Source organism: Phymastichus coffea, unplaced genomic scaffold (genome assembly GCF_024137745.1).
Source record: "Phymastichus coffea isolate CEN01 unplaced genomic scaffold, Cenicafe_Pcof_1.1 PCOF00086, whole genome shotgun sequence".
NCBI classification, from domain to species: domain Eukaryota; kingdom Metazoa; phylum Arthropoda; class Insecta; order Hymenoptera; family Eulophidae; genus Phymastichus; species Phymastichus coffea.
This window is the reverse complement of record NW_026706897.1, coordinates 735609-755704: the sequence shown is the minus strand read 5'-3', so window position 1 is coordinate 755704 and position 20096 is coordinate 735609. Positions and strand designations below refer to the sequence as shown.

The window sequence follows — 20096 nt, the reverse complement described above, 5'->3', positions numbered from 1 at the left end:
GCGCGCGAGCTTTTACACGATGGACCGCTAATTTTCAACGGCTTTCGCGGCTAATGAAGCGTTACCATCTTGCGAGTAGACGGATAATTGAATAGCGCGCGTGATTTATGCATCGCGAGCGCGAGCTGATTTTCGCGATCGATATTTACCGTCAACCTATTTCGGGACTGATAACTTTGGAGAGGTGAGCGCGGGACGAGTGCTCGAATTATTCAGACGGCAGATTTTCGCCGGGAGTATTTTATCAAATTGACTTATGCCGTATATAGGCAAGGTGAATGCTGCCGAGATACTTGTCGATTGCAATATTCCAACGTATTCGTCGGAGTCTCCGTACTGACAAATTTATTTTTAATTGAACGGCAATCTGAAAATAAGCTCAGGGCGAGAATAATTAGGCACGCAACAATTAATTTTTCCGTAGAAAATTGGTCTTGTCTTGTCGAGCGCACCTGGTCGGAGGATAACAAAGCAATATGCAGCATCTTTGGAGGCGTAAAGCGGGGACAATGGCGAGGTGGGCAAACGCCGCATAATGCGCCGCGTCTCCTTTTTTCCCTCCTCCACGCGAACTTTATCGATGAATGGCCGTGGAATGGCGCGCGCGCGGCGACGAATATCCCTCGACACTCGGACAAGAAACTCTATTGTCGTCGAAAGGCAAGACGATGACGATGACTCGACACCGTTCGCGAGCGGGGGCTCGAACTGCAGCGTAAAGCAGCTGACGTTTTGTTCCTTACGTGTGTCGGAGTGGTGTCGTTACCTAATAGACCGTCTTGTTTCGTCGGGCAGATTTTCTCCTCCTCGTATGCGCAGGCTCGTCGCAACCTCGCCGCGCACGATCGAGCATAATCGAAGGAGGCGCGGAGAGATCCTCCGGGGCTCGATAAGTAACGAATCGACGTTGCTCGGAGAAACGCGTGACAAACGAGGGCGCACGCGCGTATGCAAAGTTATCTCGGCCTCTCGCGGTGACAAATGGAGCGCGACCGGAATCCGGCGGGGAAAAATGCCCGCCGCGCGCGTCCGACCGCTGAAAGGTAACTGCACTTTTTGCGGTACACCCGCGTAGCCGCGCGGGGCCCGAAGAATGGCGGGCGCCGACGGCTTTTCCCCGGGCGCGCATAAAAAATCGCGCGAGATTCCATCGGGTCCTCTCCGCGCTCTTGCTCGCGCGGCGCGAGCGGCAGCGCCGATTCCCAGCAGCGATACGAGTGGCGCGCGTGGGAGCGCGCGCGCGCGCGAGCCCCACGGCCGGTCTATCAAAAACGGACTGGCGCGGCGGAGTCGACCCGAGGATATTGGCGTCGACGCGATCGAGTAGTGGCGCGACGCTTCCAATGGTTTCGCGTTTGCGGGGGAGGTGAGGGGTCCGGCCGCCGATTATCGATCCTCTGCCGCCGTCTGCCAAAGTGAAAGCCGGAAGGGACGGCGAGAAAACGGCGATTCTTTTAATTGAATCGACGCGCACGACAATTGCGGCCGCTTGAATATTTATACGCGCGGTAAATCCGCATCTGCATGCCGAAATAATGCTAGAAAGCTAGGCTAAATGGGAAAACACGATGCGCGCCTATTGTATTCCGCTTCGAGCTAGTTAAAACTCTTAGCAATCGAACAATGAAAGCCAAACTCGCGGGCGCAACCCATCAAACTTTTCGATTCGACTGCGGCAGCTTTATCACGGGCCTTGTCGTGTAGTTCAGAGCTTCGAATGCTTAATGCTATATCAATCTGCATTTACATAGTTGCGTCATTCAGTGACCAAAAGTTTATTAAAACGGGCTTTTGAAGGTTGTATCAAGGCTTACAAACTTAGGGAAGTGAAGTTTTTCAGCGGATGAATTCATGGTATACGAATAACCGTGACTGATTACAGAGAGTTGCGAGTTTTAACGTCGGCTCAATAACTTACTTTCAGAAGTTATTTTCCAGTTTTCGAAAATTTTCCATCACTCATTATTTCATTCTTAATGGTTGAAAAAGTAACTTCAAATAATCACACATTTTCAGTGTAACTCGTGTAATTTTCCAAAATTACTACGTTTCCGTTTACAACTTTTTTGCATCATAATTGTAGAAAGTTTGTGATTGCGTGACTCCATATTCCCATAAGCACACAGGGCAAAGAAAAATTTCAATAGATATATGAAAATTACCTAGATCGTAATAGTAAAGGTAATTCGTTGAACTACACTTTTCAAAAGCCATACGACAGCCAAATTTTTCATTCATAAACTATCTGTTAAATGCTCATTGTCATAAGTATTCAGCTACTGACATAGAGATTCTTCTCTTTCAGATTAACACATCAGATCATACCTAAAAATTGTTAATTGTTATTCGCACAAACTCCTGTTCGAAAATAACAACTTTGCTTAATTCTTCGGTCTTTATTTTCATTATTATAAACTCATAACAATAATTTTTATTATTCAATGATTTGCCAACTTTTTTAAAACGTCTTACTCGAGAAAATGAGCGAATTTATTGAAGATTAATTATACCATACAAATTAACGAAATAATTTGGTTTGATTTCTCTATTCGACATGTTAATGATTATTAATAAGACAAAATCACTGCAGAATCTGAATAATTTTTTTAAATATCTAAACTATCCTTGAAAAAGAAAGCGAAATTGAAGATTCATCAAAATGTGTACACCTCGTATTAATAATAATAATATCAATCATTAATCATCAATAACTAAACTGCCGTGTACATATAAAGAAAATTATAAACAAAACTCGATTGATGTATTTAGCTTTAATTCAAATTGTTTAAATATCTGCGCCAGCATGACTATAAATCGTTTAAGAAAAACGATTATCCCGACCAATTTTGATGTAAGTTGTGTACGAAAGCCAATTTCATCGTTCACGATACATAGTTTGTTGATTAACGTCACAAACGATTAATCAGAGTATACGCTGCGTTTAGCATGCGCCGGAAAAAGCGGCGACGATGTTGCAGCACATAAATAAAACTTAGACAGCGCCAAGTACTTGCATAGGTATTATACAGTGACGGGGTTTTTTTTCGCGCGAGAGAGATGTAGCCCCTTGGAATATGCATGGGGCTCGAACAAGCTCGTACATAGGTATATACAGAGGTTGCTTGCTCACTCGTTAGTGTGTGTGTTGTGTATTGTGCCGTCATTGCGCATATAAGCGAAGCCTGTCCACGGGGGAGCTTATACATCCCGAAGATGCCTCGTCGTTTTTTATCTCTCTCTCTCTCTCTCTCTCCCCCCCTCTCTCTTCCTTCCTTGTGCATTGTCCATAATTCTTAGCCAACAGTCGTATATATACTATCTCTTCGTGAATTTGTCCAAGCTTCACTCGCGTGCTTGTCGCCGATTAAATCATTAAAATGTAATGCTGCCATTGAACACTCGGTGATTTTTCATTCTTTTCGCGTGGTGCTGCCAAAGAAACACTCTAATAAAACATATATACATCTGGTTGTGATTTGTTGCCACGATGATCTAATCTTTGCTCGACTCGACAAAAGGATCGTTATGAGCTACAGGATCGTACTTTGCTAATTTTAAATATTGTTATGATATCCGATAAGTTATTATCTTGTAGATATAATTATCAATTTTATGTGACCCTTTGAAGCGTGGATGCTTAGTCGACATGCTATAAGTAACAAAGAAGGTAATTTTATTAGTATCAACTTCGCATTGTAAACTTTAAAAATATTAATTATGCATTCTTCCCGATTAACAATCACATTTAATCATCAATAACTAAACTGCCGTGTACATATAAAGAAAATTATAAACAAAACTCGATTGATGTATTTAGCTTTAATTCAAATTGTTTAAATATCTGCGTCAGCATGACTATAAATCGTTTAAGAAAAACGATTATCCCGACCAATTTTGATGTAAGTTGTGTACGAAAGCCAATTTCATCGTTCACGATACATAGTTTGTTGATTAACGTCAGAGCAATGCAATTTTCAGTATGAAATAAAGTATTTGCTCTAACCGAATGAAACTCTGACAGGCCTGAGCATGACGTTCGTTGAGCTGAGTTTGGTTTTGTTCGCAATGTTTTGTTTCGACTACGTTGTAGGATGAATCGTTTCTGCACTGCAAAGAAGAATTACTCGCGCATGTTCGTTTCGTGGACTCTAAGAAATAATGATTATATTGAAGATACACCACCACCACACCGATACCTTGATCGAAAAATATTGTTGTTACAATTTGCTAATGCGAGAAAATTATTCCTGTCCTCAAAATGCCTCAGTACATTATCATTATTCATTAGTTATAAATAATAATCGCTGTAAGTGAATGTCCCAGTGGAAAAAAGAAAATGGATTGATTAGCGATTTGCCAATGCCTTAAGCAGAAACCTAGCAAATAGAATAACGTCTACAGTAATAGTAATATTCTAAATTTATCATGATTTCAATTGGTTAGTACATAATCCATCTGGAGATAAATCTGCCAAACGAATTAGTACCTCGAAAAATAAAATAGCAACAAATACGGTGACATTTTCCGATATCAGCACGTCATAGAAGAAGATAGGTATCAAAACGATCCGCAGTGGCAATATCTAGCGCACCTTGCAATAATTTCGAATCTGACACACGGCTCCTTTACATACTCTCTCGCTATATGGAGTCAGTGGCGCGCGCGCGTCAGCATCGGCTGCACGCTTCTCTCCTTTATCTATCCATCTCTCTTTCTCTCTTTCGCGAATACAGCTCACGTGTGCTGCAGGCTAACGGTACAGTCACCGCTGACCCCGCCTGCATGAAACGCACGACCTCGCTATCTCAGCGCGCTCATCTTCTGCCAATGTTTTTTTCCTTTTTTTCACGTTAGTCTCCTCTCGAGTTGGCGCACGGGGGGACACGTTTATTCTTTTTTGCGAACCAAATGAAACCAAACCGCTGCCACTTTTCTTACATTATTTCGTGAGCTCTCGATTTAGGACAGCCGCCTTTTAATTATTTATGAGGATGGAATAGAGGCACGCGCAACTACATGTCGTCCCGCTGTTCAGTAGTTGTGTGTGTGTGTGTGTGCGCGCGCGTGTGTGTGCATTGCACTATTACCTCGAAGATACTCTTTATCTCTTTCAGCTCACGAGTTTGCTATGGGAAGAACGTGCGCTTATGTAGGTGATTCACTACCATTTTTTCCTCTACTTTTGACTCATGACATTGACCATTTTTTGACACGCGTCAAATACCGTAATTAGGGGGAAAACCGTACGATGTACTGTTTTTCATAATCAGAAGATTGAAATGACTATCCAACGTTGAATAGTCTGTAATAGGGATGCAATAACGTCAACCATTATTTAAGACCATTAGATATTTGATTGATTGCGGAAAATCTTGAAATGATGTGGCTGATTCAACATCGAATTTATCCTGTTTACATTGTATCGCTCATAATCGAAAATGTGAAATTATGAAGACATTATCACGCGACGAAAGTAAAATTTAAACAACTTACATTATTCGACGAAGTGCACGTCCAAACTTAATTCTATCCTGACAAACAGGAGCAAGCAAAGTTGAATATATTTGAGCAGTTTATATAAATTTTATTTCGAAGTTTAAAAATTTAATGTAATCAGTCAAGAGCAAGACTAATAAAACTAAAGCCAATTGTTCAGGCTTAACTTTCTCATCTAAACATAATAAAATCTGACAGAGCCTCCCCCAAGGAAAAAAAGGTCTCCAATCAAGCATCATCATAGGCTAAATTAAAGAAGCTCTGCTCATCGCTGAGTCTCACTTGCTTCTTCACCCTCCCCGACTTGGAAAAAAAGCAAGCCGCTGAAGCCACCCTACATCGATCCACCGTACGAATCAAAGTGTCGCGTACGAAATATTTACGGCAATCAGTTGTAATTGGTAAAAAAAAAGAAAAAAAAAAGTCGGCAGGGCCACTGCTGCAACGTTAATCTCTCGGGAGACACGCGCGCAGGGGAAACACCGCGAAGATGAGACGGCAGTTCATCTTTACGTCTGTGCCTTCCCCTCTCTTGAGAGAGAGAGAGAGAGAGAGAGAGAGGCCCACAGAGAAAGTGGGATTCATGAATTTTTCGCGTTGCCGCGTCTGTCTTGCTGCGTAACGGTGCTTCAATGTCGATTTTTTCTTCTCTCAGGCTGCTTATTCTCTGTCTGACTTGCCTCAAAGGAATGTCATTTATGATGCGTTTTAAAGAACATACCGTTTTTGAATGTTTAATGCTATATCTGTCAGTGCTCTGTGTTAAAATTTCTTTCTTTTTCTTTGGAAAATTGCACTGACGCACGCAGAGGATTTTTTTTTACTGTAAAATGTATGAATTAACGCTTCGAGCTGGCTTTCTTTCATAAAACTTGTGATGAATGGATGGTAATTAGTGATTGTGATTTTTACCATGATTAATCACTGTCGAAGTAACCAATTTTGTTTAACGAATTGAATTCGTTAACGAACATTCATCTGCATTATTTATTTATTTTTTTCGAAATTGCTTCAGTCGCCGGCGCTGCGCTCGCGATAAATTGAATTGAAAAATCCGTCAACCCGTTTATTTCGATAAAATCTGTCCACCGCGAGCGAAATAACCCTTCTCCGAAAGGAAAAAAAATCGATATTCAATATGACCGCTCCCTCAATTAATGTGCCGCAACAATGGGGTGGAAAGAAACAATCAGTTGTGCGGAGGATCACTCGAGGACGAGTAATAATACACCGAACAAAAGCGAGCCGACGATATTCGTGGACACGTGTCCAGTGACGGCGTCGGCGGCGACGACGACTACGACAAAAACCTTCCGCGAGAGACACTGACATTGAATTCCGTTCTCGGCGAAAGAACAATGGGCTAAAAGCCCTGCGAGCCTCGCGCGGGGGATGGACAATAATAGAGGCGAGTGCCCGATAAGGCACACACACAGCCGATAAATACTCAAGCCAAAATTTGTCCAGTGCAGCTCTGGGAAGAGTGAGTGAGACGCGTCTTATCGCCGGAAGAAACGTGGAAAAGAAAGGCGTCTGACCGCTCGACAAGAGTGGATGATTTATTGTAGCCGTCGGCCTTTGGGTGCGGTGTATCTATCTGTCTATTCCGTCGGCGTCTTTAAATGGTCGGAGATGGGAGTTGGAAGAAACCTCGTGATAGCGGAGGCAAATAAAGAGGGGGTTTGATTTCGGAATCGGGATATAATAAAGTGAAGCGGATGTGTGTGACTCACTCTCGTGACAGTTTTATTTTGATTTCTTTTTTCCATCAATTTTTTCCGTACAAAGAGTGTCTGTTATATCTTTTTATTCATCGAGGACGTGTCAAAGAATTTTACTTTTTCGATAGGCTATCGCTATTTTATCTATTGCACTGCGTGTGCGAGTGAATTTCATAGAGTTTTCATCGATGAAAGACGGAGTTGTAAAAGTGACGGGGAAAATTAAAAGGCAGTTACGTATATCGCGATCACGTCACAAGCATGCAAGTACATTTCGCCGCAACAGCGCCATATCGGAGTGATCCATTTCTCATGTCCATAATGATGTTGTTACCTCATTACCATCATAATACAGTCATATTCACGCACCCAGGCAAATCACGTGATCTCTCTCTCTCTCTCTCTCTCTCTCTCTCTCTCGAATTAATAGAGTTTATGACCGCAGGAGCATTAACATAGAAATGAAATTCAAGCTTTAACGCACTCTACCATGTTGTGCTTGACATTATATAGGTATGCCTAATCAGCGTGTGATGGATGTATCGTCATTTTTTGGACACACCAATTAATACTGAACCCTCGAAACTGCCACAAGATATGAATCTATAGAGCGGTAAATAAAAAGAAAGTGTTTGCCCGCGTCGAAGTATAATTTATCTTGCAAATCCAACAGTCGAATATCAATTTCGCGGCCAAATCGAATTGATAATTGACTTTTCCACTGTACGAAGGCGTTCGCTTAACGAAGCTTGACTTTTTCGCGCGCGAGTAAGGGGCAAATTGAAGGAGAAAGAAAGAAAGAAAGAAAGAAAGAAAAAAAAAAATTGGCAGCGACTCGCGAAAGAGCACGGCGTTATTAATTTCAAACTGTTTGGCGGAGGCCAAACGCAAGGGCGTGTATCGATATACTGCGCTTGCCGCTCGTAATTACAGCAGGGAGGTGTGCCGCGCGCGATCTTTCTTACGTATACACGCGTGCGCGCGGCAGAGTTTTTCGTCGTGGAAATAAGCCTTTGTGTCTCGCGCGGCCGATGCATAATTAATTTTACGCACCAGCGCTGAAAATCGGAGCGTGCAGGTACACGCACGTGGGAGTGTCGCGCGGGGGGTCGGGAGAGGAAAACAGCGCCGCGTCGGAGCTCCAGTTCTCGAGCCAGCCAATGAATTTTCGCGGTGATCTACTTCTCGCAAGATCGTGTTCCACGCTCGAATTTTCAAAACGTCCAATGTAACAGTGTTCGCAGGCTCCGGAGCGTGAGGATTCGTGCGTAACGTAACGTGTAGGCGAGGAAAGTTTGCAATGAACTTGGGATAACATGATACGTGCAGCTGCGAGTAATAACAGCGCGTATTGTGCCTGCACTGAAACATGACATGCTCATTAGCGGCGAACAATTAGTCAAGGAGTATCGCAACGTACTATGAGATATGATTTATAACGGCGCATCGAGTCATGCGTGCTTTAGCTTAAAGTTGTAGTATTGCGCAACATGTCGTCGTCGTCGTCGTCGTCGTCGTCGAGCGCCTCCCGCGAACCAAATATGGTATCGAACGCGTAAACGCTAATCAATGAGAAAATAGCCAAGTATTGTAAATCATACGCGTCATCGACAATAATACAACTGTTTGCGCGATGCCAGTGGGAGATATAGGCCCTCTCACCCTTTTCGATTGCGAGACGACAACGCATGGAATATCTCAAAGTGTGGGCGAGCTCTTATGGGTGGGTTCGGCGAGCCGGCAAATCTAATTACACACAATCTCTTATGGCGCTCGCGCTCCTTATTTATGCTTCGTTAATTTTCCTTTCCTCGAGTTCAATTTGCTTTCGCGAACGAAAACAATGAGGAATTTCTTTTCAATGGCCCCTTCGATGTTTACGACCGCGCGCAATTCGCTTTGCGAGCCGAGAGAAGCCTCGTTGCCTCGCGCGATCGACGTGTCGGACCGACCGACCGCCTCTCGCGCGTGGGCAATTAAATTGCCGGCGCACGACGAGGACAAAAATTCGTTAGACGCGCGAGCGTACGCATCGCAACGCGGCCAGGTTGCGTCGACCTTTTGCACCGCGTCTCCCGTACCGAGTCTCTTACAAAGTCCCCGAAGGATATCGGCATGCGCCGCAATTACGATGACTGAGCGAGCGAAGCTTTCAAGGGGGAGAAGAGAGAATACGGTTTCCACGTAAAGAAAGGAGGGAGTAGACGTCGCGATATGCATTTTCAATGCGCTTGGGCTTTTGTCTCGGGCGAAAGATTACTTTTGCGCGCGCATCCCCCTTGAGATTGTACGTATATTGCTCGATGTAGTTGTGACTGGAAAATCATACCTTCCCGCCGCAGCTCCGCAGCTCCGCGGCTCGGCGGAGTGTCTATCGTTGCTCGCGAGTAGTAAACCGTATCGCCATACCACTCGGCCAGTCCCGTCGATATCCCTCGCGCGTTTTTTTCTCTGCCGAAGGGTGGTTTGGCCGATGTTTACTGTCATTTTACGCTGCGTGCTGGATGGAATTTTGTGCTTTCGTCAATACACGCGTAGGGGATGATGGGCATTCATAAAAGATTTAGTCGAAGGATGCGCTGTATATTTTATTACGTACCGTGTGCGGCGTACGCTCTCCCCTGAAGCGCCCGCGAGCACTCGATATCATGAAATTTTACCGTGCGATAAGGCCAGATGCTACGCAGACGCCAGACTCACCTGCAACAGAAAATTTCAGCTCGTTACGTTCACGTCGATATCTATCGGGAGGAATTGTCGAGCCTACGATTGGTCGCACGCCAGACGTGCAAGAACAAACACGAAGCGAGAGAGAAATAAATTAATTTGCTGGAATCATCCCCGAGGAAATCACTCGTGTCCCTGCCGTCCGCGCGGAAAGAAACGCAACGCGACTTCAGTGGCCTGGCAATTAAGGATGAAATGTTTTACAAAGTCGACGTCGGGGATCTCGCTAGCGTTTCGCATGCGCGCGCGTGTCAAAAGCGTCGAAAAAGCATCGCGGGCAGCGCGGCATTCCGACATCTGAAAGGCTGAAGACAGGAATAAAAAGCGACAGCGGCGGCAAGGCTCTCGCTTTCAGAAGACAAGGGGGCAGCCCTTGATATCCGCGCTTTGCTCGCTCGTCGCCGCAGGAGCGCGAAACATCGCAGCTTCCACCTTGACGCGCTCGAGTCTTATCCAATTATCGCGCGATTCCGTTATAACGCTTCTCTCTCTCTCTCTCTCTCCCTCTCTCAGCCCATCCAATTAACTTTGTAATTACGCCAGTGCACCGCCAGCCCGCCGGATTATTCTCATTAGAAGTGCAGCGAGGCCGTTTCTCTATACGTATACGTACAGATACGGCGAGACTCCTGCGCGCAAATATCAAAATTATATATGCAAGGCGCCGAAACGTTTGACCTCCTTAGCCACTTCACTTATTATGCGACTGCAACTTCGTAATTTTCTTGTCGCTTAATGACCGCGAGTCGAGTACTTTTTCGAAGTCGAATCCTTAATCTCCATACTGCCAAATTAAGCTTTTCCTGACTAAATTCACTTCGAGTCCGCGCTAGCCGTGTTTCAAATAAACATTTAACGAAGTCATTAATTCATTCTTCACTCTCTGCCATTCACTTGTGCCCGATACGCGTTTCTTCGCTCGACAAGTGTTATTCCATCCTCGCATTAATTAAAAACCATGCAAGACTCATCAAAGCGAGCGCACCACTTGTTTATTTATCTGTAGAGCGTGCGAGCGTACGTGCTTCGCCATTCTTTGTTAATGCAGTTACTAATTCGATGAGCTTACGTTCCTCGCTTTCCGTTGGTTTTTCGCCATCGCGAGAGAACCGAGTAATTTGAAGAAAATTGTTAATTATGAGTTCGTTTGTGGAAAATGAAAACGGGTTCGTTTGATGGATTATCGCGGCTTTTTATTCCGTTTCTGAGCAAATTTTATAAACGCCCGTGTTAATTATTTTCTTTCGGTTAAGCTCACATAAATAACATTAGCCAACACAAGCGAATTTGCTATCGCGTAAAACACGGCACTCGAGTGCATCATATACGCGCGGAGGAAAGAAGTATAGTATGTATTGCTGCGGAGCCACCTTGGCGGCAAGGCAAGAAAGTGTATACGTATATACGCGGACCGCCCACGCGGGGCCTGGTATCGGCAAATTCTCCCATGTCTTCTCTCTCTCGCTCTCTCATCGTATGTGCACATGTACGCACGTTATAATACACGAGCCGCGCGAATTTAACGCCACAGAAGAGAGAGGATATATAATGCATTGTGCCCTTCGAGAGAAAGATGCATATTGCTTATTATGAACACGCCCACGAACTAAAAAGCCTTCGAGGCTCTGATAGATCCTTCTTTTTATTTAGACTTTTAGTATAGGACCCGGAGAACAAGTTTTTCGTCTAGTTTCCTCGGGTATCTCAACCAACTGCAACAACATTTAATTAACGAGATGTCTCATTCCACACAGTCGAGAAAAAGTCTTTAACGAAGTGAAGGGAACTTTTTATTTCCCGAAGCACGTGCGCCACCTGCAAAGTTGTTATTGTTGCCGGAAAAGTAAAGAGCTTCTGGAGAAAGCTCTTTCTCTTCATCCGTGGTGGCTTGTTCGCTTGTAATTGTGAAAAACCATGGCACAAACATACATCTAGCTAAGATACAAAAATTTTTAACTTGCGTCGAACCATCAATTTAGAAGTATCGAACGAAAAGCAGCTAACGTTTTTCTGTTCTCTTTCCTTTTCCTCCCTCTCTCTCTCTCTCTCTTTTTTTTTTTTGTGATACCAAGCTCGGGTATAAAGTTTACGCACCATCGTTTTATTTTCGATGCTTCCGCAACGTACATTTTTCCTGAGAAAACGATCGATTTTCTGTCGATCGACGCGCGCGTTACTTTATACGGCACAGCGAATTTTGCAGCTCCTCTTCCTCCCCCCTCCGTCGCTTGCTATATAACAGCGTCTATAACAATATCTTCGTATTTTTATACATCCTGCGAACAACGTCGAACACACGTACGTATATGCAAGCGCTGATTTCCACAGCTGAGATTTTTTTATATTCATTCGAATAGTGTTTTTTTCTGGCAAAACTTGTGTTCTTTGAGTAATACAGCCAAAATATATCACGCCATGAGCTGCCGAATAAATAATTTCTCATGGTTGTGTGATCAATTAATTAGCATATGCATTATAGCAACGTCAATTCAGATTGGAAAATTTATCTCAGCAAGAGCAGCAGCCGCAGCAACAGCTACGTGGGATAAATCACGCGTTATTTGTCAAATTTACAGTTTCTATCTACTCATCGCTACTTCAAATAAATGGCCGTTGTAAACTTATCGGCGCCAGTAGAAATTCCTCCTATAAATTGTTATCTCTAATAGTAATTAACGAGTCAAACATGAAGTAGAGATATAATAAAAAAAATCCTTATTAGCGTTAAGTAGATAAGTCTCGCAGTAAAAATGGGCTCTCCCGAGCTATTGGGTGATTTTTATCGCTTAATAACTCAAGCCATACTTTCTTGTCGCAAAAAACAAGTGAAGATGACAATAAAGCCAAAGCGCCTTTCTCGCATCTTCTTCTTTTTTTTCACCTTCGATAGATTTAACGCTAGCTCTCTGCGACCGGTTTGCGATTATGTTTTACGAGCCGACTGTCCCAAGCTGTCGCGCTTATTGTATAGAAAGATATGTTAAAATTGCTGTTTTTATTATTACGCTTGCGACGCAGCCACCACCATTTGAATTTTTAACTAATTACAATGTGGTAACCAATTAAATTTGATTTATCGAGGAGCTTTTATTTCATGGTTATTCGATTTGAATAAAGGAAAGATCTGCGTTTAGTTAACGGTTTCAGCTTACTGTTTTGTCTAAGTATGCTATTATCATAATTTCACTGCTTCCGAATGTACATTGTCGTCACCCAAATAACTGTAAAAAAATTCTTTCGTCTAAAGTTTAAAAACATATTAATTTCATAGGCTTGGGATATTTCCTTGCCTTCCAACTTCCTCAATAAAAGAAGCAATCCGACTAGAAGGAATTCGGCAGATATCCCCTCGTATAAGCGTATGATAAAAAAATATCCAACAAACTACGTCATAAAAAATGTATTTACATGCTTATAAAAAAATGTTCACAGCAGCAGCAGTAACAGCAGCAGCAGCAGCAACAACGGCGGCAGGAGAGCCGCATCAGAAAATTAATCAGATAATTAGCAATAAATCGTTGAGTAGAAGGTTCGCGCATCTTCCTCGGGCCACGCACGACACATACATCAATCGCGCAGGTGGCGCGTATATCACCTCGGCAGTTTCCGCATCGTCGTCTTCTTCTCGTTTTTTATACTCACTCCGTATGCCGCTCATTAGTATCCGACGTAGCCCATTACTACAGCCGCCTCGTAAAACGGCGTTATGGTTTTACGCGTGTAGCTGCAGCACGAGCGATTGCCTTTTTGCTCTGTTTTCGTTCGCGCGCCTTCAAGTACTGTTTTTAGCTTTCAATTGGTTTATTGCCGCGGACGCTTTCTGTTGTTCTTCCTCTCTCTCTCTCTCTCTCTCTCTCTCGACTCTCCCTCTCTTCGTTTTTTATGGTTTACGCCTGCGCCGTTTTGCTACTCGATTGCAAGAGTTTTGTACGCTATATATGTACGGTAATATTTTGAAATTACCTGGCTGCGACCTGTACGAGATGCTTTGATTATTTTCTGTATTCGCTTGATAAGCTTCGCATAATTTCACCAAGATATTTTGCTTTTCGAAACTCCAACGATTTGCATATTATACCGAGGCAATCGAATAGTTTTCACTACCGAGTTTTCCTTTCATTATAGGTCTTTGCAATCGAGTTTTTCGCACGTTCTACAGAAGTATCCTCGTCGATAACGCTCGCGATTTTTAAAAACGAGTAAAAGTCGGCGTTGAAATTTATAATACGCGACTAGTGCCGCACGCACGAATAAATATACAACATTATCGCGAGAAACAGGATTGAAAAAAGAGAATCTGACGCGCGAGGCGTCTAATTTAAAACGCAAATACAAGAAATATCGCATAAATCAATGAGTATTTCAGAAAGAGAAAATTGCCTGAATGCGCGGAAGAACATTTACACGAGTTACAACTTACTACAGCGGCGGCACGTACAACCGAAAGTGAGAAATCACACACGCATAACACAGAAGTATATCGTGCGGGCGAAAGGTCACTTTCGCGCGAGCGGCAAATGAAACGAGAAATTGTAATAATTTAATACGGACGGCAGGGGCGTTATTTAGCGCGCGATTATGTAAATGCCACGAGTTCTCAAACTCAATCAAAGTCCTCGCTCTCTCGAGCAGGTCTTGATCGTAATTAACATTAACGGCCTTGTGCAAGCCTGTACCTAATAATAATCAAGAGTGAGAGAGAAAATGAGGCCTCCGATACATAATGAAATCCCCGCGCTGCCCCCCTCCCCATCCTCAAGACAAATGTTTATCGCGCGCGCGGTATAATAAATAGCCCCGGATTTTTTGACGCTCGACTTAATTAGCTTTGGCACGCGAGAGAACGACTGCCAAGGCCTTTTGTGTGTATGAGAGCAGCGCCGAAATTGCGATTGTCTTTGCCTCACAGGCATTCTCTCATTCTCCTCTTCTCCCTCCTCTGTTTATACCGATAAGAAACTTTGTTGCAGAGAGATAAGACGAGCCGAAGGATGGCACTGCCGCATGGCCATGTATTGATAACGAGCCTGCAGGCTAGGATCGGGATATTAGCTCGGATATCTGCGTCGCTTAATCGACCATTTTTTTTTTCTGTTCATTACAATTGTCGGGTTATGCAGTGCAGGTACAGTGAGCGAGTGCAAAGTTGGAGGAAAGCTGGCCGTAGTAGCGGTGACTATCCACCCACGAATTTCTACTCTTGAGCGTTAATCTCAAGGACTACTTGTTATTCTGATTAATTGAATTCCACGTAATTATGAACGTTTTTTGACGAAATTAACGAACTACATTCGTAAATGTATTGGATTTGCCGAGGTTTTTATGATCACTAGTGTCGTCTAGTGAACGAATAGATCAAAACTTCTATTGGCGATAATGAAAATTCGAAAATTCAATACGCATTAAACATTCCCATGATCCGATATAAGATATAGCCGATGATGTTATATTTATGCGTGAATGAAGATGCAGTTACGTTGACGCTCATAATTTTAAAGTGCTATCAATAAAGTTTCAAGTTTTTACAATCATATTTTTAACGACATAAATAACAGACTCCATTAGATGTTTACGCTTGTAATTAGGGCATTTTCAAAACGAACTTTCAAATGCTATACGCAACTCAATAAAATAGAAACCATTGCGCAATATTTTATCGGGATAATCTACTGATTTATATTTTATTACCTATTTCCTCTATTCCAAGCTAAACGTTCGCATAGAGTAAAGTTCAATTAACTTTTTTAGATTGAGATATCAGTCGGTTTTTATTTTCTAGTTATTGTGATTAAATCAAATTAAATTCATGCCAATTATACTGATACACTAACTCCAACTGGTAATCGTCTATGTGAATCTTGAGTATTCTTTCATGAGCGTACAGAACATATACATTATCACGTGACTATCTTTCAACGAATCAGATCACGAATAAATCGACTTCATTTTGCCAGGTTGTCTTTTTTATATATAATAAGAGAAATACGTAAGAAGATAACGAGCATTTGATTGATTAATGTCGCCCTCAATATCGCATTCGCATTCAATGTTACTATTTAGCTTATACCGTATTCAACAAAGCCACAAACGACCGTTTGTCGAGAAGGTATTTTTGGAAGTTTCGATCAGTATAGCCACACAGTAACCAGTGTGCCGTATACCAAAGTGTTATGCTCACGATCGAATTTTTAATGAAAAATTGGAAAAGAAATATTCGAATCTGATTACATTCGGCTGAAAGAACCGACAACTGATGATTATCGCGGGATCAGTCGAAGCGTGAAAATGAAAAACAAACCTTAATTGATGATTGCAGCCAACGAAACCACATCGAGTTTCAATGAGCCGCGCGCATTTTCCGTAAATGTAATGTTTGCCTCATGTCTGACTGATCATCGGCAAACAGTCGCGCGCGTCGGTCAACGTTCGCATTTCATGATCGAACAGGCACTCGACACATCGTCGATGAGCAAGGCAAGGAAAAAAAAAAGATCAATAAACTGTATAGATTTCAATGCGAATAAACGAACGGCTCCGGAATGAAGATTACAAAAGCATTCCGTCCCGCTCGCCGCGCGATAAACAAACAGCGCGAAAAAGCGAGGAGAGAAAGAAGACACGACCGACGCACACCTCCAAAAAGCCATTTCCTCGCGAAGATTGCACTTCTCTTCTTTCTCCCGCGCGCGCGCGCGGCAAAGTATACATCATACGTGGCGCGAGCGCTATAAAACTAACTGACGTGCAATTGGCACGTACGCATTCAAGTCCCTCGTGCGTCCGAGAGATAAAGCGTGGAGGGATTGGTTTTGGTTCGATGTTTAGCACGCGCACAGGGTCATCTTGAAAGAGAAAAGAAAAGGCAAAAGGGAAGCATCGCGAGAGGTTGCAGCGTGTCCCCTCCGGGCGGCCGGGAGTAAAGCTAAAAACGCTCCATAAATCACATTACGATGAGAAATGCCTCGCGCCACCCGCGCAAAGCCTTAGCGCGGTATGCGACGCCGCTCCCTCTCCCTCGCGCGCTTTCTCTCTCCGCTCACTCTCGCTAGGCAGTTTAGATCTCGACTTGGCGCGCTCTCGTTCGACCAGCTGATTGATTGTTATGCAAATCGTAATCAAGCCTCTCCTTCCCGTTCGCCGTGGCAAAGCGTCGCGAAAAATCGCTCCCGAGACTTCCGAGCGTGCAGTTGCCGATCTCTGCTGTGAGAGCGAATAATTTAGTCGGCCTCCGCTGAAATTAAGCAATTTTCAAGTGAATTTATCGCCACGGCCGGTCGGCCGTGTACAGCGTACGCCATACAGGTGGTTACACGATATCTCTATATCGAGCTACATGGTAGCTGCTTTTAATATCCTCGCATTCTGGTGAGTCATGCTCTTTCGCGATGTATAGAAATAGGGCTCGCTTCACTTTAGCAGGTGGTCAATATATAAATTGGTGCGGTCGGCTATTAATATCCGAAGTTAACAATCTATGGACAACGTCACACGTCGGCCAGCCATTGACATATCTCAACGACAATAGTTCCTTTTCTTCGAGGGAAACAAGTTGTATGACCTTTCAAGAAATTTGAGAAAAGAAGCGTTTCTCGATCCAGCTCGAAATCGATTAGCCGTCGAGGAGCGTTTTACGGAAAACCAGCAGCCGTGAAAGCGACCGTGAAATTCTAAACAGAAGCACCTGAAAATCCGTACGAAGCAACAAATAAAAGCCGGGTAATAATCGGCTGGGACCTCCCAAAAAGTCGAATGGCTGCCTGGCTTTCGGAAAGGGAAAAGAAACCGCCCACATTTTTCGAAAATTCCCAGGCACGCTGGCCCAGAGTATTCGCGCGCGGCACGACTCCACCCCCTGTAGAAAACCGCAGACTTCATCGTCTGAGCACAGGCCACTAGACTCATTAAGCTCCCGTCCATCCGTTTCCCTCTCCCAAAGCGTAGGTAATAGGAATAGCGTGTTATGCACACGCGGCAGCAGAAGGGACGTTATACGTCACCGTGGTCTCTTGGGTCGGACGCGACGAGCTAGGCAGCTACCGAATTTCTGCCCGTAGGGACATCACGTGCCGCGGCGGTCGGTCGGTTGGCCGACTGCTGGCGCAATATAAAAAAAAGGAAGCAAGAAGAAGATACGCCCGGAGCTCTAGCGCCATAAATCCTGACCGCGAGCAAGCGCAGCGGGCGAGCCGCCCATATGCACCTCCGCATACCTATACTCTCCGCTCTCGGCCCAACAATATTTTCACGGAGCGTATCACGCGTGGACGCGGCGCGCCCACCACGACGGATGCCACTGCTGCGCGACGCGCACTTTTCTCCTTCGCTTCCGTTCGTTTTTCGCATTGTTTGCAGCGCATACGCGCGTGCCGACCGCCGGTCAAAGGGGCGTGCGGGACTCTCGACAGCCAAAGGAAGAGAGTTCACGTGGCTTGCAGATGTTGCGCTCGCGACTTTGCTTTAGCGTTTCGCTCTTCGTTCCTTTATGTCATTTCGTTTCGATGCGCCGTGTACTTTACGAATCGAGTATCAGTTATTAGATCAATCTCGCAGAGGGATAATTTTAGACTGTACAAGCAAAGACGCGTCTATTCTAATGCACATTTCAAATGATTATTCCCTTGAGAAGTTATTTTTAAATCGGATATTTCTAACGCAACTAGAAACCAGGAAGCAGCTATTTTGAAGATTATTTTATGAGTAATCAGACAAAAAAAACATCGAAATTTTCTCTACCTAAACTTCAAGCTATATATAATTTATTAATCAAACACAAGAAATGTTCTTCCGACGCAATGCAAGAACTATTACTTTTATTTAAAATCACCGAATCTCTCAAATATATTGCGTGAATCTTTGTCCCGCAACAAAGGTCGAACTCGTCCTTCCTTCATGAGCATTCGTGAATAAGGCGAAAAAACAACAATCTTTCGAGTATTTTCCAACCAGAGTCGAAACGATGTCTCTGCGCTTGTGATCGACGACTTTTTCTACAAAACAAAACCTACTGCGTGAACGACCATCGATAAAACAATAAAAGACGGATGCCCCAAATCGTCCATCGCGCAAAAATATTTTTTCAGGCTTGGCATGGTACTCACAAAAATATTCGGAGTCATCCTAGCTCACATATATGTATAACACGTATATTTGATATGCTGCAGCTTTGTACCTTGCTCTTTCTATATAAAAAAAAAAGAAAAAAACAAGCGTCGCGTATTATAAAAAATGGGGGCGGGGTAGGGAAAACACTTTGTATAAAGTGGACGCATGGGTCACGGCTAGTTACGTATATATATGTATATGTAGGGCCAGACGCCTCGTTCGTCTTTTTTTTTCACATTCAATTTCAATTTGCCGTCTCTGCAGCAACCCTCTCTACAACCCTCTTCACCCACACACACAAATTTACATTCGCAGATAACCCTTTTTCTCTCTGTTTTTTTATTCCTCGCGTAGGTGTTAATCCAATTTGAATTTAATTTCTCGATGGAATACGTTATAATATATTGGTATGTGGCATGGGTGAATTAATTTTTCAACAATCTTTTTTCAAGCGGAATTTTCAAAAAACCAAAAAAAACCTAATTTCAGGAAGACAAAAAAAATCATACGTTAAGTCACTCGTCGATTTTATACTTTGACATACACAGCCTCTCAAAGTAAACGCATTAAAATTTTCAAGCGAACACTGGCACAGAAAGAGAAAGTATCCCAGCGGACTCTTTTACCCGCCAACAGTAGCGCACGGGTTGTGTTTATAACGTCAAAAAGACAACACAACAGGAGTGTCGCGAGAAAGCAGCCCATACGCGGTTTTTCATTTCATTTCAATTGGCACCCCCCCCCCCCCCCCCTCTTCTCTTCTTTCTCGTCCTTTCTGCCTATTTTTCCCCGCAGGCGACTATATACTGTCACCCGTGCGTGTGCGAGGGTGCGACAACGCGGACATATTTACATACGTTGCTCTCTCTCATTCTCGTCGCGTCCGGTGAATTTTCGGCTGGCCGATAACACAACGGGCTTTGTACGTAGCGACGACGACCATCTGTCGGGATCGATTTTGCATTAACGCAAAAAACTTCCGCCGTGTCTATATATCGGACTTCCCATCTAGCCAACGTTACACGACCGACTGCGCGTGTATATGTGTCT

The 20096-nt window shown here is 43.7% G+C and overlaps 1 protein-coding gene across 2 annotated transcripts in view; it reads right to left on the bottom strand.

The window, feature by feature from the left end:
* Positions 1–20096, bottom strand: part of LOC131669017 (MOXD1 homolog 2) — a 158256-nt gene that overhangs the window by 107636 nt on the left and 30524 nt on the right. Inside the window, exon 2 of one of the 2 annotated variants that reach the window (XM_058943570.1) lies at positions 9817–9917. The exons of the other annotated variant lie outside the window; for it this stretch is intronic. The gene's annotated coding sequence lies outside the window, so the exon portion shown is untranslated. The remainder of the gene's footprint in view (positions 1–9816; positions 9918–20096) is intronic. 2 annotated transcript variants of the gene reach the window in all.